At 42.8% G+C, this 27,816-nt stretch overlaps 1 protein-coding gene across 7 annotated transcripts in view; it reads right to left on the reverse strand.

Annotated features, from left to right (window-relative positions):
- Positions 1–27,132, reverse strand: part of akap13 (A-kinase anchoring protein 13) — a 174,892-nt gene extending 147,760 nt beyond the window's left edge. For all 7 annotated transcript variants that reach the window (XM_037540397.1, XM_037540401.1, XM_037540398.1 and 4 more), the window contains exon 1: positions 26,913–27,132. The gene's annotated coding sequence lies outside the window, so the exon portion shown is untranslated. The remainder of the gene's footprint in view (positions 1–26,912) is intronic.
- Positions 27,133–27,816: the final 684 nt, after the last annotated feature.

Consider the following 27,816-nt stretch of genomic DNA (forward strand, 5'->3'; position numbering starts at 1 on the left):
CGGCCAAGAACTTACACACCTACAACCACTTTCAAACAGAAACACTAACAGTCAGAATGATTACACAACTGTGGCAGTGAGTCTCGGGGTGTAACGATTCAGAGACTCCGAAACCGAAACCGTGACAAACGTCCACAGTCTCTCGCCTTGGCTCTCCAAGATGTTAAGCCCTTACAGGAATCTCACATACTGAATTATTGTGTGACAGCATTGATGGCTGTGTTTGTCTTGTTTTTTCATGAACAGTAAAGATCAACAGGTGGGTTAAAGCTGATTAAATTAATGTGTATAGGTTTGATACATATAGGCTCATCTGCACTCACAATGAGAGGACGTAAAGACCAAAGCCAACAGGACAAACTCATAAATCACCTATTTAATGATACTGCTAACGCATGTGTCTCTAAAACCAGCCTAGGAAAGAGACAGACAGACAGACAGAGAGCGCGCACGAGAGAAAGACAGACAGAGAGCGCGCACGAGAGAAAGACAGACAGAGAGCGCGCACGAGAGACAGACAGACAGACAGACAGACAGACAGACAGACAGACAAGCAGCGAGCGCGAGAGACAGCGCGCGAGAGAGAGACAGAGAGAGAGAGAGAGAGAGAGAGAGAGAGAGAGAGAGAGAGAGAGAGAGAGAGAGAGAGAGAGAGCGTGAGAGAGCGCGAGAGAGAGCGAGAGAGAGCGAGAGAGCGAGCGAGCGATTAGTGCTGTGTCACATGGATAAACGTGTGTGCTGATGAATCATGTTGGAGGAACGCATGAACACACACAGCTCTGATCAGTGGTGGGAGCAGAAGGAGGGTTGGATGGAGGGGGTGAAGACCACAAGGCCTGGACAGGATGTAGAGTGACTCTGGAGCTTTATTAGAGAGAGAAGTTTATAAATTAATACTGTAATGATTTCAGCACCAAAACATCAAAAACCTTCCACTTTCAAAACGACACTGCAGCCAAACCAACACTACTGAAGAACTTCTATTTAACAGCTTCTCCCCAGAGCCGTAGAACTCAAACCACCACACTCAGAAATAAAGGTACTAAACAGTCTCTGGGTCAGTTCCCCTCCTGTCACCGGGGTGGTTCGCTCAAGGCTCCATCTCAGTTCTTTTAGTCAGGGAACATAACTGAACCAACTTAATCCACTGAAACTGACTCCACACACCCCACCTGCCTCGCCTCCAGGCTTTTATTCTACTGATCCGTTTTAAAACATTCGGTTATGAAAAGGTACAAATACCAACTTTTCACCTGGAAAAACTGATTTAAGCTTCACAGTCAGACCTTAAAACCACTGTAGAACCTTTGAGGGAACATCTACACTGTTTGTACCTTGATAAGTGAAAAATTTACCTGCACGGTAACAAAACCGCACGGGAACTAGCAAACCTCTTTTACTGTCCAACTTCCTCTGTATTTATATTCATCCTACAGAAACTTCCACTTGTCTGTCTGTCCACAGGTGTCACCAATAGTCACTGGTAATAAAGAAAAACACCAGAGACATTTTTAATGAACAATGCATTTTACAAAACTGCTACAGAGCATCAAACCACATGTCAGTCAACGAATATCCACTAAATTATATCATTTAATCCATCTGAATTTTATTTACAGATGAAGTCCCATTTCACCTCTGGCCTCTACCACTCAGCCCTGCCCCTCTGTACCATGCATTCTCGTCTAGGAGTAGGGGGTCCTGATTCTTGTTGAGATCGAGGGGTGGGGTGAAGTGTTGGGGCTACATGACCCTCCAAACTGAGGTTTTTCAGAGACTCCAAACAGAGAGATATGAGAAATTAAGAAAACAGGCCAGATGGAGAACAAGAGACCAAAGAAACCCACAAATATAAGAATTTTCTCTCTTAATTACAACAAACATAATTTTATCTTTTTATCGTTTAATGTCGTTTCAGTGTGTTTTTGGTCATTTTTCTTCATGACAAGCATAATACATACACACACACACACACACACACACACACACACCACCACTAACAGTACGCTAATATCTTGGTAGCCAGCTCGCTAACTTTTCCGTTCCACCTTAAATAGTCTAGCAGTTCTGAGACGTCTGAAGCGTCAGGATGCAACTGCTGCACCATTTAAGGTGGAGCAGGAAAATTTGAACAAGAATCTGGAGAATATCGGACTTCATCTTCATATCACTGAAGAATTAGGGGGGTTATAATAAATAATTGCCCCCCTCTTTGAAGGCTTATGACCCCTAAATGTAACCACAGCCCAGCAGTGAGGAGCTGAACTCTCCCCTCCTCTGCTGTCACTGCAGACGGGCAGGTTCGCCTACAGAGCAGCGCTAGTAGCTGTTAATGAAGTGATGCTCTTTTTATTTGAGGGTCCCGTTTCAGAGGGAAGATCTCAACCACTGCCCTGTAACTCAGTTAGGGTGACACTCGAAAACAAGGGGTAGGGGTAATAAGAAGAACTGGGACTGGGCCCAAGTCACTGTGTTTGTGTGTGCTGCTCCTGCAGCTCAGACTGAGGAATTGGGCTAAGAGATCACATATCCTGGACCAGAACCAATCAGCTGTCTGAGACTTCGCATCGCCATGACGACCAGTACACAACAGCAGCAGCAGCAGCAGCTAGGCACTGAGCAGACAGTGAGAAAACCGGCCCAGGCCCCTCCGAGAGAAATGAGAGGAATTCAGCTGAGGAATGCGTGTGAGAAAGTTTTGTGTTACACTGCTATGAGTCACCACAGGAACGTCGTATGCCACACAGTCGTGAGCAAAAGTTTGTGCGCCCCTGGTCAAGTTCCATGCTGTTGGTTCTCCAAGAATGAATAAGTGAACATATCCTCTACAGCAGGGGCTTCAAAGTCAACCACGAAAAGGGCCGCATTAAAAATCTCAGCAAATCTGTGGGCCAGCTGTGTTATTTCACTGTAACGTAACATTTTGCCATGACCCGAATGGGCCACTGTTCATTCAAAATAGGCCAAAAATGCAGCAAAATAGACTGAACACGTTCAAAAATAACTAAATAAAATGAATAGTTTCCAGTAATAATTCAATACTGTCTACTTGCATGAACCAGGCACCAGGCATCTTTTTCTTTTTGTGTAACCGCTGGCCCACAGATTGCTGTTGGGGGAAGGGGGTTGAAACGCATACCATGTTGCAGTGCATGCTGGGGACTGTAGTGCAACTCAAAGTGAAACCAGCTAATAAGAATGGAAAATGAAAATGAATTTGCAGGCCCAATAGGACTGTCACGGGCCTGACCCGGCCTTCGGGCCTTGTGTGTAGCACATGGGCTCTACAGAGACACACTGCTGTACACTTTAATGCAACCACTGAACCGTCTTTTCCAGACTCTCCTTTCTGGGAGACGCTATGAATCCATCGAAACTGAGACAACCCACTTCAAGAACGGCTTCTCTCCTACAGCTGTAGAGTTAAACACTCACACACGCACACGGTAAATGATGGTAAAACAGTGTAAAAACAATTGAAATAAAAATAAAATTGTGGAAAATCTAAAGTTTTCTTCATGTATCCCTCCACCGTGAATAAAGACCATCAAACAGCATCTCAGTCATCAGGCAGTGAATTCATAACCGAATCATGTAGGAACTTCTGTGAGGAGCTTTTAGAGGTGGACGTCTGGTTCCATTCACCACCACAATTCAGCGTCAAAGACATTCAGCTGCATTAGCTACACCACCATGTACCTCTAAGGCTAAAACTGATGGGGGTATGGAGGCAAATTCTGGCACCTTCTTTAGACTCAAACAACAATGATTAAAAAAATGCAGAGAACAGATGAGCCTAAAATTAAGGATGCAACCACTAAAATATCACAGTTCTGAAACCTGCACTGGACGAATAAAAGGGCTCAACGATTAGGGGAAAATATCTAATTGCGATTTTTCCGACTTTTACCGCGGCTGCAATTTACAATGTGATTTTTAATAAATTGAGATTTAGGCAGGGCTCTAGACTGCGACCAATTTGGTCATAAGTGAGACCTAATTTCTCAACGGTGCGACTAAAGAAAATCTGAGGTGACCAGCCGTCTCCGAGACTCTCCCTGTGGTTCAACAGACACACATCAGGCCCATATCGTGGTCTAAACCAATCAGAGATAGCGATACGTTTGAAAATGAATGTGCTGCAGTCAGACAGAGAGGTGAGTAGCCTAGGCCCGTCAGATAAACAGAGTGGATGTAGCCGCGGGTGATGAGAGAAGATGAAAAGAACGATTGACAACTTTTTCATTAAGGATGTTAAGGTAAGGCCTGATCCGTCTGAAAATCATAACCAATGCTCTGACACGGAGCCACCAACCTCCCAGGTTATGCCAAGCACTGGTCCGGAGACGGCATCAGATAATGAGCCACGTACGATCGACTCCGAGCCAGAGCCCACTGAAATTAAAAGGGGGAAATTTCGAAGAGTGGCTTGACCAGTTGCCCTGGCTAAGATACAGTAAAGCCGATAATATAATGCACTGCATTTACTGTAAAGAGTGTGGGGAGACCGTGGCTGGCAATAGTGCATTCATGACTGGTTCTAATACCTTTTGAATTGAAACGCCGAAAAAAAAACCCCAAAAAAACGGCAGGCAGCAGCAAACAGATCAGACGAAGCCGAGACGATAATCAAGTTTAACGCTGCCTACAATATCGCAAAAGAACTTCCCTTCACCAAGTTCAAGTCCGAAATAAATCTTCAGAAGAAAAATGGCTTGAAAGTGAACCCGACGTACAGCAATGATGTCGCTTGCGCCCAGTTCATAGGCGTCATCGCAGATACATTGGAAAAAAAAAGACGTCTGTGCAAACTGCAAACGTGGCATTCCTGATGGACGGAGACAGATATCGCCACAAAGGACTGCGTCACTGTGCACGGTCGTATCTTGCGGAGAGGAAGACCGGTCAATATACTGATTGGACACATTGAGGTCGAGCATGCCCATGCCCAAGGTAAGCCATGTCATGGCATGTAGCCTGTCAATAATATGCCTACCGTCTCGTTACTGCATTAACCATATATAATAGTCTTATCACTGAAAATTAAAAAATAAATATAATAAAATGAAAATTAAAAAGTTGATGGCATGCGAGGGGCATGTGACTGCAATAGAGGATAGTCCATAAGACATTGAGCCATGAGATGTTCAGTTTGAAGCGCTTCGAACACTTGCACTTTTAATTAAGATATTATTTTTATTTCATTTATCTTGAGATGTTTTAAGTTTAAATTTCAGCTCAGTGAAGCACTTTTAATGAAAGTGTTGGTGCTTAGTTACCTTTCTTGTAGAATTTGCTTCAAATAAAGAACTTTGTTGACCAGATTGTTAGTTAACCATTTACAAGTCAATATTGTAAATAAATAAATAAATAAATAAATAAATAAAGTGAACCTGGTGTTAAATGCGATGCGGTCGAAAAATTTGGGTGCACCTAGAAAAAAAAAAAAAAAAAAAAAAAAAAAAAAAATTTATTTGCAATAGTGCAACCAGTGCGAAAAGTTAGTCCTGTTTAGGCCTGATTTCTTTTGGCCAGGAAGAACAGAACATCCACCTTGTCTGGCTTGAGGCTCAACCCCTGAATGTAGTGAGCCAAACGGCCAGCAAGGTGTGCTTGTGATGTCACAAAACGTGGAGGTCTGGTTGCCTCTGATTGGTCCAACTCCCCTACAAGCATTTCACCAACTCTTATTAGGTTCATTCTCCCCTCCAAAAACTTAAAACAATATACACACTTAAAAAAGATGGTTGTTCTAGGGTTTTTTAGTAAAGACAGACGTTCTATGTAGAAACAAACACTCAATGACCCATTTGCATTCTTGAAAAGTTCTCTGCATGGTGAAATGGTTCTAAGATTTATGGAGAACGTCTTGCATATGGTTTTATACGGCACCTTTTTGAAAAGGGTTTATAGATAATGTTCTTCTGTTGTTACAAACTTGACATCATAACAGTAGAACCCTTTTTGGTGCTATACAGGACCCAATTTCATGAAGCAAAGACCTTGTGAAGCATGCAAATGGGTCACTGAGTGTTTATGGTTCTATGGTTGGTTAGTTTAGTGGGTAACACTTCTGCCTTCTACGATGCAGACTGGGGTTCAATCCCCTGCCTGGGTAAGCCCCCTACACTACACCAATAAGAGTCCTTGGGCAAGACTCCTAACACCACCTTCACCTACCTGTGTAAAATGATCAAACTGTAAGTCGCTCTGGATAAGAGCGTCAGCCAAAACGTTATAAATGTAGGATGACCGTCTTTGCTAAAGAACCTTCTTTTTAAAGAAACTGAAAGAGGCTATAATAAAAATAAAAAAAAACGCAGCTCTTGCGATTTGAAAACTGAACCGTCTTAAATTGCAATTTCGATATTCTGTTCAAGATGTACTTTAATCATCTTACAAGGGAAATCTGTCACTTTGCAGCCTAACTGTGCCCAACTCTGGAAGCAGCATAGCATTGGGGGATTAAGAGCCTCGGCCAAGGGCACAACCAGGTACACCTACTCAGTCGTGGGATTTGAACTCAAAGCCTTCAGGTTGGTGGTTCTATCCACTAGGCTACCGGCCTATTGATATCCACTAGGCCAACGCCCCATCACTATACAAACGATTAATCTTTCAGCCCTCGCGCAGAACTCATTCCTCAGTTAACCTGTAAGTAGTTTACATCCCTATTGTCGGTTTTTATCCCCCCCCCCCCCCCTCCAAACGATCACATTAAAAGGCCACAGAGAACGGTTCTGCAGGTGTGGCTTCTTAGTCAGAGCTTAGAGCGACAACATAAACAAACCCAGCCACCACACACAATAACAGCCCACCAACCCACTCCAGCTCTACAGCAGGGGCAGGCCTGTACATGCAGGACTAAAGCCACTACCAGCCCTGGTTTAACTGATCCATCAGATCTATTTGATCTCAACCAGCTGAGCTCCAGCCTGAGTGCATCTGAAATATTTCAGAAATGAAACATCAGGCTTTGATTTCTGCCTAGAATGATCAAACGCTTAAAAATACAGGTGGGCGATACGACAAAGGTCATATCACGACACTTTAAGAAGTTTTCACAATACACATCATCTTTTCTGACATCTGAGGTTTAAAAAAAAAAAAAAAAAAATCAAAAAAATATGATTACAGTGATCTATATTTAAGCATCTCACACACACACACACACACACACACACACACACACACACACACACACACACACACACACACACACACACTAAATCCAATAAAGCAGAACTAATTTCACTTTTTAATCAAGAATGAAGTTGGAAAGTGTTTAAGTACTGACGATATCTAAGATGTCACTAAGCTTTTCTGGACATATCACAATAATGAAAAATATCGTCATATTGTTCAGGTTTAAAATAAATGAAATAAAAAAATAAAATACTAACCTATTACTACTGCTATTGAAACCTAAGGACTTCAAGGGCCCATATAGAAAAAAAACCTGATTTCCCTGGCTTGTTAAAAGAGTTTGATGTCATATGTGAACACTTCACTCCTCAATCCACACAGTCCATATGGACAAGGCATAATCCCAGTTCACACCTCGCCCCTACCTAGTGGTAAGGTGTCCCGGTTCTTGTTGAGATAGAGGGGTGGGGTGAAGAGTTGGGGCTACATGACCCTCGAAACGCTGGTATTTCAGAGATTGCAAACAGAGATATGAGAAATAAAGAAAACAGGCCAGATGGAGAACAAGAGATCAAAGAAGCCCAGAAATGTGAGAATTTTCTCCATTAGCAAAAATAACCATCATTTTATCTTAGTTTATGTCATGTCAGTGTATTATGGTCGTTTCCTTCATAACAAGCATTAAACATCTTTAACAGTATGTCTCATAGCTAGCTCGCTAACTTTCCCGTTCCACCTTAAATACTCCCAGCAGTTCTGACGCCTGAAGCGTCAGAATGTAACTGCTGCACTGTTTAAGGTGGAACGGGAAAATTCAAACAAGAATCTGGAGAATATCTGACTTCAGCTTCATATCACTGAAGAATTAGGGGTGGGTGATAAATAACGGCCCCCCTCTTTGAAGGCTTATGATCCCTAAATGTAACTAAAGCCCAGCAGTGAGGAGCTGAACTCTCCCCTCCTCTGCTGTCACTGCAGACGGGCAGGGTCGCCTACAGAGCAGCGCTGGTAGCTGTTAATGAAGAGATGCTCTTTTTATTCGAGGGTCCCGTTTCAGAGGGAAGATCTCAACCACTGCCCTGTAACTCAGTTAACGTGACACTTGAAAACAAGGGGTAGGGGTAATCAGAAGAACTGGGACTGGGCCTTAGAGGTCTCATACTTTTCTTATGGAGATATTCAGCTGAGACGAGTCAGGCACTGAAGGGTTCATATACGTGAGAACATTTTGAGCAAACTGAGAAAATCTGAGTTTTATTTCTCAGGAGCCGAATTTCAGATGCAGGAGAAAACGGCTTCAGTCTCGCTCTGATCTCACACTGGACTGAACTGCGTCCAGGAGAAGAACCCGGGATCAAGAGGAGGTTCATTTAGAATATTCCTTTCCTCTGGGCTGCTACATTCCAGACATCATAACATAAACAGAAGAATGTATAATATATATTATATTGAGAGAACATTTTCCTGCTTCCTTTATCTTTGAACTGAAGCATCTGTGACTTTGGAGGGAGTCCCGGCCTTGCAGTCGCTTCTGAGCAGCTAACGGCTAATGGCTGCACGTCTGTAGGAAATCTGGCAGCCTTTAATGTCACCGCTACAAACAACCGCTCCTAATAGCCCGTAATTACTTACCGTTAGAGACCTGTACAAAGCACGCTGCAGATTTTCTGGAAGGCTACGTTTCTGAAGATAGGGAAACGTCTCCGGAGAACCACAGGCTAAACTACTGGGTTTGGCTTCTTTGTAAAATATCTAGATAACAAAATCACCAGATTAAAGTCAGTCATTCACGCTTGGCTCCATGGTAGCAAACTGGACCCAAAAGGGGAAAAAAAAAAAGCAAGGGGTCGAGGGGACAAAGGTGTGGACATTTTCAGGCTTTCAGACTTCTGTATTCCTGTTTCAGCTATGCCACGTACTGTAATTAATAACACTGGATCACTCAAAAATTAGTCTATAAAACTCTAAGAGATTACTGAACGACTCCACACGGTCTGAGGGGAGTCTGATCATCAACAGATCTGGTTTATGAGGAGTCTGGCCACTTCCTATTTCCCCTGTTATATTAAAAACAGCAGTGTAAACAGCCCTCAATAGCCACGTTTACATGCAGCCTGATAATCCATTAATAATCCGACTAACAGCTCAATCGGAATACAAATCAGATTGAACGAGGTGGGTAAACCTCTAAATAATCCATTAAATAGAAGAATAATAGCCATGTATACACCAGAATCCGATTACACTCCAATCGGAACATGTAAGTACGTTCTGCACATGCGGCGCATCATAGCGAAATGTTTATAACGCTCAACATGGTGGAGCAGAAACTGGTCAGCAGAGGAGACGAGGTTTATACTCTGAGCTTTAAAAGATGGCGGTGGGACGGACGTCCAGCTTGTGTGTCTCGAAGCACGACGTCTTCCTTTATAAGTGCATGCGAAGGACGTTTTTCTGAGTCGGAAATCAGTTTAAAGCCATTAAAAACACAAGCACTGCTCACTGCTGCTCATCTCATGCCAACTGGACCTCACGTGATGTTCACTGTCATGGTAACGTTTACTCTCAGCACTGCCCCACGCATGCACGTCATTTTGCATCGGATTACTTGCAGCGTGCATGTAAACGAAGATTTGTCAGATTGTTGAGTAGAGTGAGAATAAACACCTCAGTCTGAATACGTAATCCGATTGTTTTCAATCAGATCTTTGCATGTAAACACAGCCAATGAATGGCAGTGAATGGCTCAACGGCTAAAAACTAAGAGTTAAAATAGTTTCTCATCACTCGCCCAGAACTTTAATTTTAGAAAGTAGAAGGATGAGTTTCACTTCCAAAAAAAACACCTCACCTGTACGTTTCCTTTTTTTTTTCCCCCACAGTAAACAGGTTTTTGGCAGCAGTAGGTGGGCTTTACTGCCACAGAGCTGATGGGCTCACTGGCTGTTTGCACTCACTGACGTCATGAACGTGCACGAGGTGCCGTTTTAAACTCCAATAACTCGAGTTTAAAAGCTCTTAAAAATATAACAGGAGTGTTAAAATGTTTTATGCTGTTCCGTGTCAGGAAATAACTGCATTCTTTTACAACAAAAATATTAAAGCATTTATAAACTAGGACTTCGCTCAAACGCTCATTCATTTTGGACTTGCTCAGGACCCTCTAGTGTTTGAGAAACCCCAAAGACATTTAGACATTTTCCTCTCTGTCATTAAGGCATGCAGTCAGCACCAGTGAGACACCGATCGGATACTCTGGATTGGACCAGCACCGACACGGACCATATTAAACAAAATCAGACATCGGCCAGTCGTGTCCAATACAGATTCTACTCCGTCTCTTAGCCGCTGCCCTTCACTTGAAGCACGTTATTCCAAAATATGATCAAACACACTTGTTTTTATTAACAGAGCAGAAAGTTCACATGTAATAAATGTTGCCATTTCAGGCAAACTTCTGTTTAAGCAAGTGTGAAACCTGCCGTGGCCGTCTCTCTATGCTGCGGTGTGTCAAAATAAAAGTCCCCTTCAAAAACTTTTCTGTGAGCTGTATCAGCTTTGCATGTGACAATTTCATATGTTTGTGTTATCAACTTGCTATAGTTAAATTAGGTCAGAATAATTCAGTTAAATATAAAATGAACAAGAAGATTGCCCCATTTTTAAAGACCAGCAGCACGATTCATACTAGCTAATAACAAACATCTGCATTTTGAAGGCATTTTACGCTCAATACAGCAACTTGTACTATTTGCAGGGCTGAAGTTAAGGATTAAAGTCATTTTCTTTGAATGTTCAGATTGTACAACATATTTCCTGAACTGAAAATTTTAAACTAGCATTAAGTTTTTTTACGAGATGATGTCATCTTGTAACAAACGAAAAGGGCTGGAATTCCAACAAGGCATTTCAGGCAGCTGAGAAAAGTGGCTTCTGTGGGAGAGAGGGAACGTTCTCCCTCTGGAGGGAACGCAGAACTTCGGGACTTTGCAAAACATTTACATGCAAAAAAAGCTACAACACAATAAAACAGAGAAAAAACAAAAGCACAATATGTCCCCTTTAAAAATGACTGAGCTAGTGCTCGGTTATCTTACACTAAAACCGCTGCACGCCGGACGTAGCATCACAATTCAGAGCGCTGCTATTAAATGTGTCACAGTCAGAGAGAGTCTTTATTAACATCACACACAGACTCTACAAGAAGGTCCGGATCGATGATTCTGCCTCAAATGATCTCAGAATCGACGTCGAACTGATGAAGATGTAGATCATTCACTCACATCCTCAGAGGTGCTCCTTCACCGAGTTTAGACTGGGTCGTCTTTCAGTCATCAGATTAATCCGCTCCGGGAAGAAGGCCAAAACAACCCACACGACAAAGGATCCTTTCACTCGCTGGGAGTGCAATGACACACTTCTACCAGAGAGGTCTCCAAATCCCAAAAACGTATATAGTGCAGCTTTAATGTAGTAACGGCAAACCACTGAGTGAAGGTAACGTGCCAAGACACTGAACAGAGCTCAGAGCCGCCTCATCAACTTCGAATGTTGGAAATTCATTAAAAACAATGGCTAGTCGATAATATCGACCGATATTAGCAACCCGTGGGATTGCCAGTATTGGCCGATGATATTCCAGATAACACTTCAATCATCAACGCAAGTTCAATAAAGAACTAGTTAATAATAAGAAAAATAAATAAGGTGATCATCAGAAACCAATAGTGCAAAGCATTCTGGGTAGCCCCACCCTCCCAGAGCTACAATAGTTATATTATTTAAAACTTAACATTGTTTAAAATAAAAAATATATATATTATTTACGAGAGTTTCTGCTGTTTGAGTTTAAGAAATGGACAAACTGAGAACTGACAGTCAGTAAAGCACTTAACTAAAACTACTTCAGTTATAAACTAAAATATAAATCTAAAATGGTCATTTCTCAGAATTTTGAGCCTCCCAAAATCAACATCTGTATCAGCCACAAATATTTTCATATTATTTGGGTTCTAATTGGAACCGCCTGTTGGCCTATCAACAAGAACTTTTCACATTTGGCTTATAACGAGAGCCAAATACAACCTATTTCCAAAGTTCGGCGCTGTGCAAAACGTAAATAAAAACAAACTGTGCTAATCATGTAAACCCTTTTTGAAAAAGATCTGCATGTTTTGAACTTCATTTTGTCCAAAATAACCCAATAAAACAGAAGAGAATCAATACCATGGAAAACGAGTTCTGGTCCTCGTTTCAAACTTTCAGAATCACATATATTGATATGTTTGACAGTAGTAAACCAAAATGCACTGAAAACGTGGAAATGTACCAGGAATTATGTTAAAAGTGAATTATGGGAACACTTCTCCCACCAGATCTGAACAGCCAAGGCATTAAAAATGTAAAAATATTAAAAAATAAACAGATGCCCCAGCAAATCCAAACAGGTTCCTCACAGTTCTGCATACATCATATGACCTTGACAGCCGTGAGGTGAGCAGTGAAGTGGAATTGAAGTGTTTAAACTGCTCCCAGAGAGCGGTCAATATTTACCCACTGCTGACTAGCCCCGAGTCAGGAGAAGCACTGGGTGACTCGGCGCTGATCTCTAAGGAAACGCCTTCCACACCCACTGAAGTGCTCAGTGTGGGAAGAAACGCTAAAGGTGAAAAAGTCATCTTCGATTCAAACGCAAACCAAAACTTCTTCCTCCTTTCAACCGTTAACCATACGCAGGTGAACGCCACCAAGAGACCTCCGTTTGACCCCGAGTGCAGTTTTCTTCCCCTCCCAGTTCCACTTTTCTCACTGCTACAACTAGAGCTGTGACACCAGCCGGCTCCCTAGAGTCACTGAGCAAGCAGAGCAGAAAGATGACTGGATTGGTGTTGGAATATCAGACAATGACTTCACCAAGCAAAAATCCAAGGGAGGAAAGTGACAAACGGGAGATATTCTGGACTCCCGGCATTCCCCGAGAGCCGCAGGAGGACTAAAGGTCCGAGTCAGTGATCAAAGCACGGAGTGACCAAGGATTTCTGGCTCCTTGAAAGGAAATGACTAAACAGGGCTCACTGCAATGAGTCAAGTGGCCCATGAAAGAGCCTCATTAGAGGTCATTTTCAACACTTACATCGTCTGAGAGGAGATAAAATAGCTGTGCTGATACGAAAGGATTAGCTTTATCATTCCATCGCATTCCTAGATTTCACAACTAATTATATATATATATATATATATATATATATATATATATATATATATATACACACACACACACACACACACACACACACACACACACACATACACACACACACATACATATACATACACACACACACACACACACACACACACACACACACACACACACACACACACACACCCCACTATTGATTAAAACAAGAGTTACATAGAAATATAACTGCATGAAACAAAAGACGAAGATAAAAATAGATCATTTATCATTTAATTTATGTATCAATATATTTTGTAACATCTTGAATTAACTACACTTCAGGCTACAAAACTCCATTATAAGAAAAACTTAGAGTATATAGGGGGGAGGTATTAAGGCATCAATACTAATAATAACGATACAATAAATTATATTATACATTATTTGCAATTTAATTGGTCCTCATAGGGACACTTATTACCTAAGAAATTAAATGTATTGTTTATTATACATCTAAAATTTGATTTATTAGACCTAATAACCCATTTACTATCATCTGATCCACCACTGCCCCCACAGTGACTCTTCTAGGATAAAACGCCACCTAGGGATGCACCGATGTCGATACTGGTATCTGGTATCGACCCAATACCACGTTCAGTTACACCATACACCAATACCAACATTCTGATACCTGCTGATACAGTGCGACAAAAGCTGAATGTATACGGTCAGAAAAAGAAGCCTGAACCTTAATTTATACAAAATAATTACAATTTAAAATGCATCAGTCCAAAAAACACATTTAAAAAAATGTAAATAAAAAGATGCATTTCCCTATAACTCCATCTCTTTAAGAAAAACAGCAAGAAAAATAAGCTAAACAAAAATGAAATAAGATGCAGCCACTCAGCTACTGGCAGTGCGGCTTATAACGCCGTGACCACACTTGTTTTTGTTTACAGGGTCACTCTAAATGATCTAAATCTGTTTATGATCCACCAGATGTTCAGTGTTGTACTGATCACACCAATCCTACACTCCGAAAAGAGAACTGTGATGAAAACTGATCACATATCATTACATCACCCACACTAGACACACGCAGCCCAAGCCCAGACCCACCGAACCCGCTCGTCTCTCCGCGCTCTGCAGGGCTTCTGCGGAGATTTTCCATTTGTTTTTCAAACGGTCAATAAAATCCAGCAGGATGTGGACGTCATGCGAGTGAATCGCTCAGACGCCCTGACTGAGGAGCAAACACTCATTATTGACATTTTCCTCAACTGCTCAGCTCGACTGTTACAGGCGTAATTACAGAACACACAGAGGAACGCCCGCACAACAAAGCGGCGCTCTGAGCTCCGCTTAGACTCCGACTGTCCTCAGAAGCCCTATCCTCCCTTCAGCACTGCACAAACACGGAAACGTGCACATACATCATATCATAAAGGCTTACAGGGTTGAAGGCGTTCATTTCACAGTATACGGTGATTTACACCAATCTGGCAGAACATTCTGACCACCTCCTTGTTTCTACGCTCACTGTCCACTTCATCAGCTCCACTTACTGTATAGCTGCACTTTGTAGTTCTACAGTTACAGACTGTAGTCCATCTGTTTGATATTTTGTTACCCCCTTTTACCCTGTTCTTCAGTGGTCAGGACCCCCATGGCCCCTCACAGAGCAGGTACTATTTGGGTGGTGGATCATTCTCAGCACTGCAGTAACACTGATGTGGTGCTGGTGTGTTAGTGTGTGTTGCGCTGGTCTGAGTGGATCGGACACAGCAGTGCTGCTGGAGTTTTTAAACCCCTCAGTGTCGCTGCTGGACTGAGAATAGTCCACCAACCAAAACTATCCTGTGACCACTGATGAAGGACTAAAGGATGACCAACACAAACTGTGCAGCAGCAGATGAGCTGTCGTCTCTGACTTCACATCTACAAGGTGGACCGACAAGGTAGGAGTGTCTAATAGAGTGGACAGTGTTTAAAAACCCCAGCAGCACTGCTGTGTCTGATCCACTCGTACCAGCGCAACACACCACCACACCAGTGTTACTGCAGCGCCGAGGTTAAACAATCTTTTTTCATTTAAACAAGACGACTGGACTAAACCGATTATTGTTCTGCACTGTTTCACAATGAGGCTCTCCTTTTGTCCTGTATTATAAATTTAACTTCATTCCTCCTTAAAAGCTCAAATTCTGTCCATTTCTTCATTTAGTTTTTTATTAATCAATTATTAATTTAGGTTGTTTTCAGGACGTTGTGGAGGTGTACCATCTCGTACCTCCATTTCTGTCGTTTTTCAGTTTGACAGCATTTGAAACGACTCCCTTTTCATTGTTTACAACTGAACCAAAAAAAAAAGTCCCCAAATGACCTGGAAATTGACGTCTGGTTCCTTTGACTTGCGTCACAGTAAAGTGGGGTGAGTTTCCTCCTTCGACTGTACAGCAACCATTTTGGAGATGAGGTTCTGTTCTGAGAAGTTCTCAATAACAATACTGACCAAAATAACCGTGACTGATTTGTCCAAATGGAGCAGGCCCAATACTGAATGCTAGAGCTGCTGCAGAGCAGAAGAGCTCCGTTAGCTGCAGCGGAGGGACATTTGAGAGGAAGCCAGCCAGACGCACTTCACCGTAACACACGCAGATGTGCGCTCACACAAAGAGCTGTATGTTCTCCACAGCTGAGCAGGGAAAGAGGCTACTAACGGTCACATCCATCATAGAAACCCACGCACAGTCCAGACTCGTCCACTACGTCCAAGCAGATGCTGCTCAGCATATGAGTGGAGCATGTCGATAAGGTCATCTGAGCTGCGGACACTTTTGGGTGAAATTTCAGGATGAACCTAAAATGTACTTTAACCTTTACAGGTAAACTTAATGTGACCTTCTCTAAACTTTTGAATGCATGTGTCCAGCGTTTCAGTACTTTTTGCACAACTTGCTGTTCTCTAACAAGGAGCTAATGGCAAGGTGGTGGTGGTGTTGTTGTTACAGTGTGGGCAGGTGTGTCCAGTCAATACAGAACTGCCCTACACTTGGTGAATGGTACAGTGACGAGCCCAAACTACTGAATAACATCATTAATCCAGTCATTGTTCCTCTGCACGAACAACACAGGCCTCATTTTATCTTAATGGACAACAAAGCTCCAGCTCATCGAGGGCGCATCATTAGGGAACGGCTGCTGGAGACTGGGGTACCTCAAATGGAGTTGCCTGCACTTTCTCCAGACCTGAATCCTGTAGAAAACCTAAGGGATCAGCTGAGTCGCCACATAGAGGTTCGTAACTCTGTACCCCAGAACCTCAATGACCTTGGCCCTTCAAGAAGAGTGGGATGCCGTGCCTCAGCAGACAACGAGTCGACTTGTGAACAGCATGAGACGTTGCTGTCAAGCTGTACTTGATGCTCAAGGGAACATGACAAGTTATTGAGAGATTGACATTGTTTGTTGGGGTTTACCCACCACTGGTGTTGGCTTTTGTTTCAATAAAATGTTTGAGATGAAGTCACCATCGCATGCTTCTACTTAAATGCCCTACTTTCATGATATCACTGTAGCATAAACTTATGTTTTCCATAAATTAGACCCGAAAGCCAAATATCCCTAACTTTTTGTGAGTAATTTATATATTATATACATGAATATACAAAAAAAAAAACAAAAGAAGCCATAAACTGTACACTGTGTGCTGCCAGTGTTCTGAGATGTTCCAGGCTGTATAGAAACTCCAGCTGAGTTCCTGCGGGTGCTGTGATGAATCAGTGAGTTCATGTGATCCTCCAAGCCTCAATAGTTTTAGTCCGGGTTATTCTGACAGTCTTCAGCCAGGGCTGTAAAAGGTGTTTTGAATGTATTCCAAGGTGTTCGTGTGTTTCGTCCTTGTGAGTTGGGCTGATGGACTCGTGAGAGTGCTCTGCTCATTGTTGTCTCTGGTTGCTGTTTGTTTTCTCTGTTTTTTTAATATCTGCATGGCTCGCTTGCCTTGTGAGCTCAGTCTCAATTCCATACATTCCAGCTTTTCCGTTTGCTGGCTGCTGGCAGGCTGGAGAAGTGGTTTTCCACTTGGTGCCCAGCAGCCTCGCTCTGCTGCGGCTAACCCGGGACACTGTCCGAGCTGCTTTAATGAAAAAACACAGCGACTCGAATGCATCGCGCTGATGCTATGAAGGCCAAGATCTGTTTATAAACAGTAAGGCTAATTTGGTTATCGATTAACCCATCAACAGTTATCTGCTTAATTAAGTGATTCGTTCTTCTCTCGGTCACTGCCTGAGCCTGATATGTGCAGATGGCCTTAGTTCTGGGCTTAGTTCTTAGTCTAGGCTGAAACACTCCTTATAACTTCAGTGTGAGTGGGTGGGGCTAAAATGCTGTAGGCTGAGAAAAATATCACGCGCATCACGTATCATATTATATTTAATGTTTATTTTGTTCAGATGTCTCAAAAGGCCTGACGAGAGAAGAAAGAACCAGCAGTACTATGTTTTAATACAGTCACAAAAACCGCAAACGCAGTGATTTTTATTCAGTATTCGGCACTAAATCCAGTTAAACAGGACTAGTGTTGCTCTCTTTATAATGAAACATGCACTTGGTCAGGGCTCTGGTAGTGACGATATGTTGTAATCATAACTATGTACGGTCATATTGCCCAGCCTCGATGTACACGTTGGTGCATGTGTGTTGTTTTTGTGCCATCACAAAACAATTAATGTTTACATGCACTCAATAATCCGATCATAATCAGATTTCTGTAGTTATCTGATTGTCCAAATGGTCATGTAAACAGCACAGTCCGATCTAGACATCCGATTAATAAATCTGATTAAGAGGCTGGACAGCTTAGTAAACAGATTTCTCAGTGCTGTGAACTCTTACTCTGATTTCTTTCGGATTTCTCAGTCTGAGCATGTGTGAAAACAGGCGGTGGTACCGGAAATAAGTGAGCAGCGTCAAATACATGCCTGACGAAATGAAGGGTTTCAATATTCTTCATCTTCTAGATGATGTGATCATATTTTCAGGTAAAGTGGTGAGATGTGGGAGTAAGTTTGAGCTTTACATTATGTCGGTCACGTTTTCTTCGGTGAGTTTATTGGCTGATTGTTAAGCAGAAATCTGATTACTGTCTGACCCACGTAGACCTGGAGTTTCCCCATTATCTGATTACTGTCTGACCCACGTAGACCTGGAGTTTCCCCATTATCTGATTACTGTCTGACCCACGTAGACCTGGAGTTTCCCCATTATCTGATTACTGTCTGACCCACGTAGACCTGGAGTTTCCCCATTATCTGATTACTGTCTGACCCACGTAGACCTGGAGTTTCCCCATTATCTGATTACTGTCTGACCCACGTAGACCTGGAGTTTCCCCATTATCTGATTACTGTCTGACCCACGTAGACCTGGAGTTTCCCCATTATCTGATTACTGTCTGACCCACGTAGACCTGGAGTTTCCCCATTATCTGATTACTGTCTGACCCACGTAGACCTGGAGTTTCCCCATTATCTGATTACTGTCTGACCCACGTAGACCTGGAGTTTCCCCATTATCTGATTACTGTCTGACCCACGTAGACCTGGAGTTTCCCCATTATCTGATTACTGTCTGACCCACGTAGACCTGGAGTTTCCCCATTATCTGATTACTGTCTGACCCACGTAGACCTGGAGTTTCCCCATTATCTGATTACTGTCTGACCCACGTAGACCTGGAGTTTCCCCATTATCTGATTACTGTCTGACCCACGTAGACCTGGAGTTTCCCCATTATCTGATTACTGTCTGACTCACGTAGACCTGGAGTTTCCCCATTATCTGATTACTGTCTGACTCATGTAGACCTGGAGTTTCCCCATTATCTGATTACTGTCTGACTCACGTAGACCTGGAGTTTCCCCATTATCTGATTACTGTCTGACTCATGTAGACCTGGAGTTTCCCCATTATCTGATTACTGTCTGACTCACGTAGACCTGGAGTCTCGCCATTATCTGATTACTGTCTGACTCATGTAGACCTGGAGTCTCGCCATTATCTGATTACTCAAGTGCATGTAAGTGCATTTTACAAATTACTGACAGTCTGATTCTCGGCAGTAACCGGATTATTCAGAGCATGTGAACACAGTCTGTGAAATAGGCTTTTTTGCACCTTAAGTTTCCATATATGGGCTGGATCTTATTAAATACCCAATTTCTTTATTTGGAATATAGTTTTGATTTTTGGTCCTCAAACATTCCACCCCAGTACAAAAAGGTTGGGCTTTGTTGAACAATGTTTTATTTTTAGAAAAGCTAAATTAAGGAAGCTTTGGCAACATAAGTCGATTGCTACATCCCGACAACACTAAGAATTCCCAGGAATTCTGCAGAAATCGTAGGCGGTGGTGTTTATCGGGCCCTGACCCTGATTGTGTAGAGCTTGTCCCGTGTCTGTCGGGTGTAACCTGCTGTTGCGCGTTGCAGAACGGAGATAATTTGCGTTGGTGGAGTTCAGCTTTATCTGTTTTTGCAGTCTCCTGAAGCGTGTTCTCTCTGCATGCTTGGCTGCACGGCGTAACGCGGTCACGTTTTGAAGAGAGCAGTTTTTTCGCTTCTCCTCCAGCGCTGTGGAAAACCGCATGAATGTTTCAGTGTTCGGTTTCACCTCCTGCTGCTCCTGCTGCTGAAACGTCACTCTCTGAGGAGCTTGCTTCAGACGGGAGTCTGAAAACATGCAGCTGCTGAATCATGGCGGACTGTTGCTTCACATTTTGTGAAGCACATGCTTTTTAATTGCTGCATTACTGTGGCTCTCGCTGTGGTTTGCGGCTGGAGACCATTTTAAATGGTGTATATTGGTATAAATCCGTTGACTTTTAGGCCTGTTCTGAGTAATCATGTAATCTAGTGATAATGTTGAAGGGCAATCAAGTTTTTATACATTTCTTTAAGTGTTTAGGTTAATTTAAGATGCACTTTATGGGGTTTAATTGCAGATATGATAAATATCAAGCTTAGTTTAACACTATTTTTTAATGTCATTGAGAAACCTGCAATGCACCTTTTGAGCCAATCATTCGTAAGCTTGCCAAGGCTGTGCATATCGTGGCATAGCGGTGCTGAATGCAGAAATCTTCGCTGCATTAGTGCCCCGAGGACCACTACTATAGTAATACTGTCTTATGGCCCCAAGCTGGCGGCGCTGTTCTCTTCCCACACTGGGTTTAATACTGCCTAGTCCATTTCTGCTTAAACAGGGGCATTTAAAGCTTGCATCAAGTCTTTTAGTGCCATTTTCTTTACTTGGCATGCTTTAGTTTTATAGAGAATCCTTCAGCAAAGTTTATTTTAATAACGATGTAAACAGAATAAATTCAATGCATTACTTTTTTTGTGGGGGGGGGGGGGGGGCGGCAGGGTTGTTACTGCTGCTGTAGTTTTATTTCCCTTTGGGTTTCATATGGCAGTTATTTCCATGTTTGATTTATTTTATTGAAGTTTATTTAAACAATATTTCAATGAAATTAACAACTACATTTGGGATTAGGCCTTGGTACAGGTGATATCTAAAAATAAATAGCATCATATTTTTTAATAAAACAATCCCAGTTACTGATTATATAGACACCCCCACACAACCCCAAAACAATGCAGTTGTGTGTTACGTTGTATTTTAGTTTAGATGCTTTTAAAAATTTTTTTTGTTTTAAAGGCAGTTTAAGCATTTCACTCGATGTTTTAGTAGTTAATAATGCAATGGTGTGCGTTCAGCTCCTTCTGGTGTGGGTTCAGAGTGATGTGTGCTGACAACGTCTCCTGCTAGAGAAACTTCAGCCTGTTACACATGACAGTTAAAAATTAGTGACCGCCAAAGCCACGCCCACCTGCTTTACATATGAAAAATAACTAATTACTCTAGAACTCATTTTCATAGTTTCAAGTCGTCTGAAACACCAGAACAATTTATGTAAGATGCTGCATTTTTCCCCCTACCCACTCGAGAGTGAGGCCAGTTGTGCTCTCTTGGACTCGTGGCCACAAACTCACAATCTCCTGGAATGCTGCAAATTTTTCCTCACACCAGAGACAGTGGGAAATTTAATCTACTTCAGCCTAACCGCTTTTTAAAGCCCCTTAATACCCAGCACTTTCCAGTAAAAATAAATAAAACATTGTGCGCATATTATTCTGACAGACTGTAATACACTACAGGAAGCGTAGGGGGCGATATGGCTTCTACTGTTTCATTTAAAAAGCTCTATAATGTTCATATGATCCACACAGTCGCTCTGACAGACTGTAATACACTACAGGAAGCGTAGGGGGCGATATGGCTTCTACTGTTTCATTTAAAAAGCTCTATAATGTTCATATGATCCACACAGTCACTCTGACAGACTGTAATACACTACAGGAAGCGTAGGGGGCGATATGGCTTCTACTGTTTCATTTAAAAAGCTCTATAATGTTCATATGATCCACACAGTCACTCTGACAGACTGTAATACACTACAGGAAGCGTAGGGGGCGATACGGCTTCTACTGTTTCATTTAAAAAGCTCTATAATGTTCATATGATCCACACAGTCACTCTGACAGACTGTAATACACTACAGGAAGCGTAGGGGGCGATACGGCTTCTACTGTTTCATTTAAAAAGCTCTATAATGTTCATATGATCCACACAGTCACTCTGACAGACTGTAATACACTACACACTGACATAACAGTATTCAGGCTTAAACTTAATCATCAGCAAATGCATCTAAATCACTACCATCAAATTAAATGAAAAATATTATGTTAATTATTTGTGCAACCCTGCCTCCCAAGTACTTTGCATTTCAGTGCACAGCTTATTCGACTCACTTCCTCGTGTTCCACAAAAAACAAAACACACATCTGTTTTGCGTCTGGTCCAGAATCGAGGGCCGAGCTGTGCCCCAGACATCAGCTCTCACTGTCAGCATATGAAAGCACTTCAGCTGGTCGGCTGGAATGCACTGCAACATACAAAAGCCTGTATTTCAGGATCTCAATGGAGCAGCTGAATGGCTCAACAGACAGAGCATAGAGAGCCGTGTGGGCGGGCCAAGCCCGATACAGTCACAGCTGAGATTGGGAACGCAGTCACTGCACGCTCAGATAAAATCAGCAGTCGACAGGCCAACTCACCGCTCACAGCTACAACACGTGCATTTACAGATCACACTGACTCACCCACTCGCAACAGACACCAGCTTCCAGCACACACACCAAAAAAAAAAAAAAGAGGGTGGGTCTGTCATTTATACTCTTAATAACCTGAACTTTTCAATTAAAAGTGTGTCTTGCTGAAAAACCAGCAATAATTAGTCAATTTGCATTATAACGCATATTTTACACTCTTCCACAGTCCCGCCCTCAATAAAGAATCCTGAAGTCTTGCAAACGCTCTACATGGCTTGTTCTTGGTCAGCAAAATCCTTTTTATTGTTAAACAATACACCGGTCAGGCTTAACATTCTGACCACCTCCTTGTTTCTACCCTCATTGTCCATTTTATCAGCTCTACTTACTGTATAGCTGCACTTTGTAGTTCTACAGTTACAGACTGTAGTCCATCTGTTTCTCTGATACTCTGTTACCCTGTTCTTCAGTGGTCAGGACCCCATGGTCCCTCACAGGTACTATTTGGGTGGTGGATCATTCTCAGCACTGCAGAAACACTGACATGGTGATGGTATGTTGGTGTGTGTTGCGCTGGTCTGAGTGGATCAGACACAGCAGTGCTGCTGGAGTTTTTAAACGCTGTGTCCACTCACTGTCCACTCTATTAGACTCTCCTACCTTGTCAGTCCACCTTGTAGATGTAAAGTCAGAGACGATAGCTCATCTGCTGCTGCATGGTTTGTGTTGGTCGTCCTCTAGACCTTCATCAGTGGTCACAAGATGCTGTTGGTGGACTATTCTGAGTTCAGGAATAACACTGAGGTGTTTAAAACCTCTAGCAGCACTGCTGTGTCTGATCCACTGAGACCAGCGCAACACACACCAACACACCACCACCATGCCAGTGTCATTGCAGTGCTGAGAATGATCCACCCAAATAGTACCTGCTCTGTGAGGGTCCATGGGGGTCCTGACCACTGAAGAACAGGGTAAAAGGGGGTAACAGAGTATCAGAGAAACAGATGGACTACAGTCTGTAACTGTAGAACTACAAAGTGCAGCTATACAGTAAGTGGAGCTGATCAAATGGACCAGGATGTTATGGCTAATCGGTGTATAATCAAAAGAGTGTGATTACATTTTTTCTCCCTGACTTTCTGTATAACTAATACCTGATTAGCGATTTCAGTATTTCAATGCTGGCACATGAAACAGTTCAGCAAGTATTGAAATACTCATGGCATGTACCTAACAAACAAATGTGGGTCCAAGAGCACTGGCTCACCAAATACAGCTGTGGATCAAAGTTAACAATGTTAAATACTGGTGCAACTGATGCAAACCTAAAGAACACAAGAGCTTTTGACCATGTGAGGCAATTCAGAGCTGCACTCCACCCCTACAGCAGAGCAGCGATACCAAACCAGCACAGCCTGAGGAAAACCTGGGAACCTTCAGAGCTTCCAGCCTTAACAACAACACACTCAGGGTTGCATGTGGGACATGAAGATGAAAGATTTCCTCTCCTATAACCTGCTCTGGTCTTCTGGTTCGTATAGCATGCAGAAAGCAGAGCTGCTAATGGTAACAGTGGCCTGGCTCATTCTGAGTGGCACCAAGAGCGCTCAAAGGCCCAGTCCCATTTCACCCTTCGCCCCTGCCACTTAGCCTGACCCCTTCACTTTGCATGTTCATGTCTAGGTGTAGGGTGTCCCGATTCTTGTTGAGATAGAGGGGTGGCGCGAAGTGATGGGGCTACATCACCCTCCAAACGCAGGTTTTTCAGAGACTCCAAACAGAGATATGAGGGGAAAAAGAAAAACAGGCCAGAAGGAGCACAAGAGACCAAAGAAAGCCACAAATGTGAGAATTTTCTCCGTAAATAAATTACAATAACCATCATTTTATCTTAATGTCTTATCTTAAGGTTTAATGTCATTTTAGTGTATTATGGTCATTTTCTTCATAACAAGCATTGTTATGCTAGTAAAATGCTAGTAGCTGATGTCTTGGTAGCTAGCTAAATTTCCAGTTCCACCTTAAATGTGACAGCATTTAAGGTGGAACAGGGAAAATTCAAATACGAAGCTGAAGTCAGCCAATCGCCAGCTTCATATCACTGAAGAATTACTGGTGGGTGATAAATAATTGCTCCCCTCTTTAAAGGCATATGATCCCTAAATGTAACTAAAGCCCAGCAGTGAGGAGCTGAACTTTCCCCTCCTCTGCTGTCACTGCAGACGGGCAGGGTCGCCTACAGAGCAGCGCTAGTAGCTGTTAATGAAGTGATGCTCTTTTTATTTGAGGGTCCCATTTAAGAGGGAAGATCTCAACCACCACCCCTCACAAATCAGTTAAAAGGAACATGGTGATACTTGGGGGAAAAAAATAGGGTAGGGGTAAAAAATTAATTGGACTGGGCCTGAATGTTAACTTTAACTACAGTGTCGCAGTAAATCCCACCTAAAATGCCTGGAGAAGCCTGTTCTAGTTCAGAGGACATTATTTTAAACAGCAGAGAATCCACGGTCACTCCACTTCAGAGGGAAGATTTCAACCACGCCCCCCTGTAGTTCAGATGTAAGTGATGTCTGGATTATGGTCATCAGATATGGTCATATAGTTATCAGAACCCTCACATATTGAAACTGAGAAAACTTCACACCTTGCCTCTGTAATTACACAGTTACATCTGAAATACTCTTGAAACCACAACGCTGAGTGACCACATTCCCTGCTCTCACAACGGAGACAAAACATTTGAGGTTGCGCTAAAAACTCCTAGAAGGAATTTATCCCACGTTATTAAATTACTTCGCAGGGTTTACCAGAATAAACGCAGCAGGAGCTCAAAGGGTGACCAGGAGATTTGCATGGTTGCATGAGGAACAATACAGAGAACACAGTAGGTGTGTGGAACTGTGATTTCCATATTCTAACTGATGGTGCTCAGAGAAAACGGGTTCCCCTCTGCGCTTCTTCCTCTTTCCCTCTCAAACTAAAGCTAAAGTTTTTTCCTTTTGAGCCTCAGAGTTTCTTCCTCATGCTATTATATAGATTCGCTTTTGGAGTCTTGGTTCCTGTCAGTGGTTCTTCTCAGTCGTTCTTCCTCATGTTCTTGGAGAGCTTTTCCTTTCGAGTCTTGGCTGTTTCTCAGTGGTTCTTCCTCATGCTCTTTGGAAGGTTCTCCTTTCGAGTCTTGGTTCTTTTGGTGGCTCTCTCTCATGTTCTTAGGGCAGTTCTCCTTTTGAGTCTTGGTTGCTTTCAGAGGTTCTTCCTCATGCTCTTTGGAAGGTTCTCATTTTGAGTCTTGGTTCTTCTTACCGGGTCTTCCTCATGCTCTTAGAAAGCTTTTCCTTTTGAGTCTTGGTTCTTCTTGGTGGTTCTCTCCCACATTCTAAGGGCAGTTCTCCTTTTGAGACTTGGTTCTTCTTACAGGGTCTTCCTCATGCTCTTAGAGAGCTTTTCCTTTTGAGCGTTGGTTCTTCCTCATGCTCTTAGGGAGGTTCTCCTCTTGCGTCTCATTTTGTCTCAGTGGTTCCTCCTCACGCTCTTAGAGAGCCTTTTCTTTTGAGTCTTGGTTCCTTTCAGTCATTCTTCCTTAGGTTTTTAGGAGTTTTTCCTGGCCCTGGAGCTCATCAGGGGGGCTGCACACACATTTCTGGCCGAGCTGCTTCAGGACGATGTTCCAAGAAAGTGCTAAACAAATAAATCTGAACAGAAGTACACCGAAGAGCAGCTCTTCTGTCTGACTCTTCCTAAAAGTTTCAGACCACCGTCCTCCTCTTAGTCACTCTGCATTGGTGATATACAAGTTAAGAGAGTATCTGCATATTAAATAAGCATCTGCTCAAACTGCCAAGCCTAATAACATGTCTGGGAATGCTTGGGAGCATTTGTATTAAAAGCCACACAAATAAAACTGAACTGGGCAGCTTCTCCAGTCAGACTATCATTGGAGTGGAATCTCAGCCCAGGCCCAGGCCCAGACCCCTCAACCCTCAGCATAGTGACTGGAAGCTACAGCAGAGATCTCTCTTCAGAAAAACCTCACATCTGAGGAGGCTTCCTTTCTTGTTTTTTCCAGTAGAAACCAAATTAGAGCGGACTGTCCTTCAGTTACGAGCAGCATTCTTCTCAGCATGAGGACAGATGAAGCAAAAACAACAGCAACAAGTACAGGTTTTACAAGCTTGACCATTTACTGAGATGCAGCTGAGATACAATGAGTTACAAGTTGAGAATGAAGGTCCTTCTCCAGAAACCACAAGCTCCACAAAGCTCTCCAGACTCTCAAAAGTCCTAAAGCGTAGAAAGCGGTCACATCAGCCCCGCAAACCGACCAAAGCAGGGCAGAAACAGTGTTTTTAGCTCACAATGACCGCAGTATGAGTTTGTAGAAGGTCTTATGCCACTCACCTCGCAGTCCGCCGTGCTCAGATCCTCTTGCTGCCTTTCAGAAACACTCATACCCTCCTAAAAACGACGGACACTGGCCTGCATGGGCTGAACAGCGAGCTGTCTGCTTCAGGGCTGCTGTTTCCTCGGACTCGGGGTAGTTTTTTGGTGTAAAGCACAATAGAAAATCCTCGTTTCAGGGCAGAAGGCAGAGAGCGCCCACTGAGTCCACGCTGACTGAGACTTAAGCTGCTGTGGCTGCGACCATATGGAGCGCTGCGCCTCTAGCGGTCAGTCCGGGAAACAGCAGCTCCGGGGGCAAACAACTTGCTTGCCTCTGTGTAACTGCCTACAGACCCCAGGGTGACGTGGTGATTATTTCTTAATAAGGCGTGGCCACGATTTGCCATACTGAGGCCACAAATGACTATTTTTAGGCCAAGACCTTTCTTAACTCGCGGCCTGAATGTAGTCATTTACGGCCTCAACGTGATAAATTGAGGCCTCAGTACTGTAATTTGTGGCCACAATACAGTTAATTGGGGCCACAATATTTTAATTTGGGGCTACAATATCGTAAATTGTTGCCTCAATATAGTAATTTGCACTCAGTATGTTAGTTTTCAACCTCAAAATTGTGATTTGTGATCTCAGTATAGCAATTTGTAGCCTTAATGTGGTCATTTTTCACCTTAATATATTAATTTGTGGCCTCAATATAGTAATGTGTGGCCTCAATATACTAATGTGCAGCCTCAATGTAGAAACTTGTGGTCTCAATATAGTAATTTCAGGTCTGAATATAGTAATTTGTGGCCTCAATATAGTAATTTGTGGTCTCAATATAGTAATTTCAGGTCTGAATATAGTAATTTGTGGTCTCAATATAGTAATTTCAGGTCTGAATATAGTAATTTGTGGTCTC

The sequence above is a fragment of the Pygocentrus nattereri genome, chromosome 8, assembly GCF_015220715.1.
Source record: "Pygocentrus nattereri isolate fPygNat1 chromosome 8, fPygNat1.pri, whole genome shotgun sequence".
Lineage (NCBI taxonomy): Eukaryota > Metazoa > Chordata > Actinopteri > Characiformes > Serrasalmidae > Pygocentrus > Pygocentrus nattereri.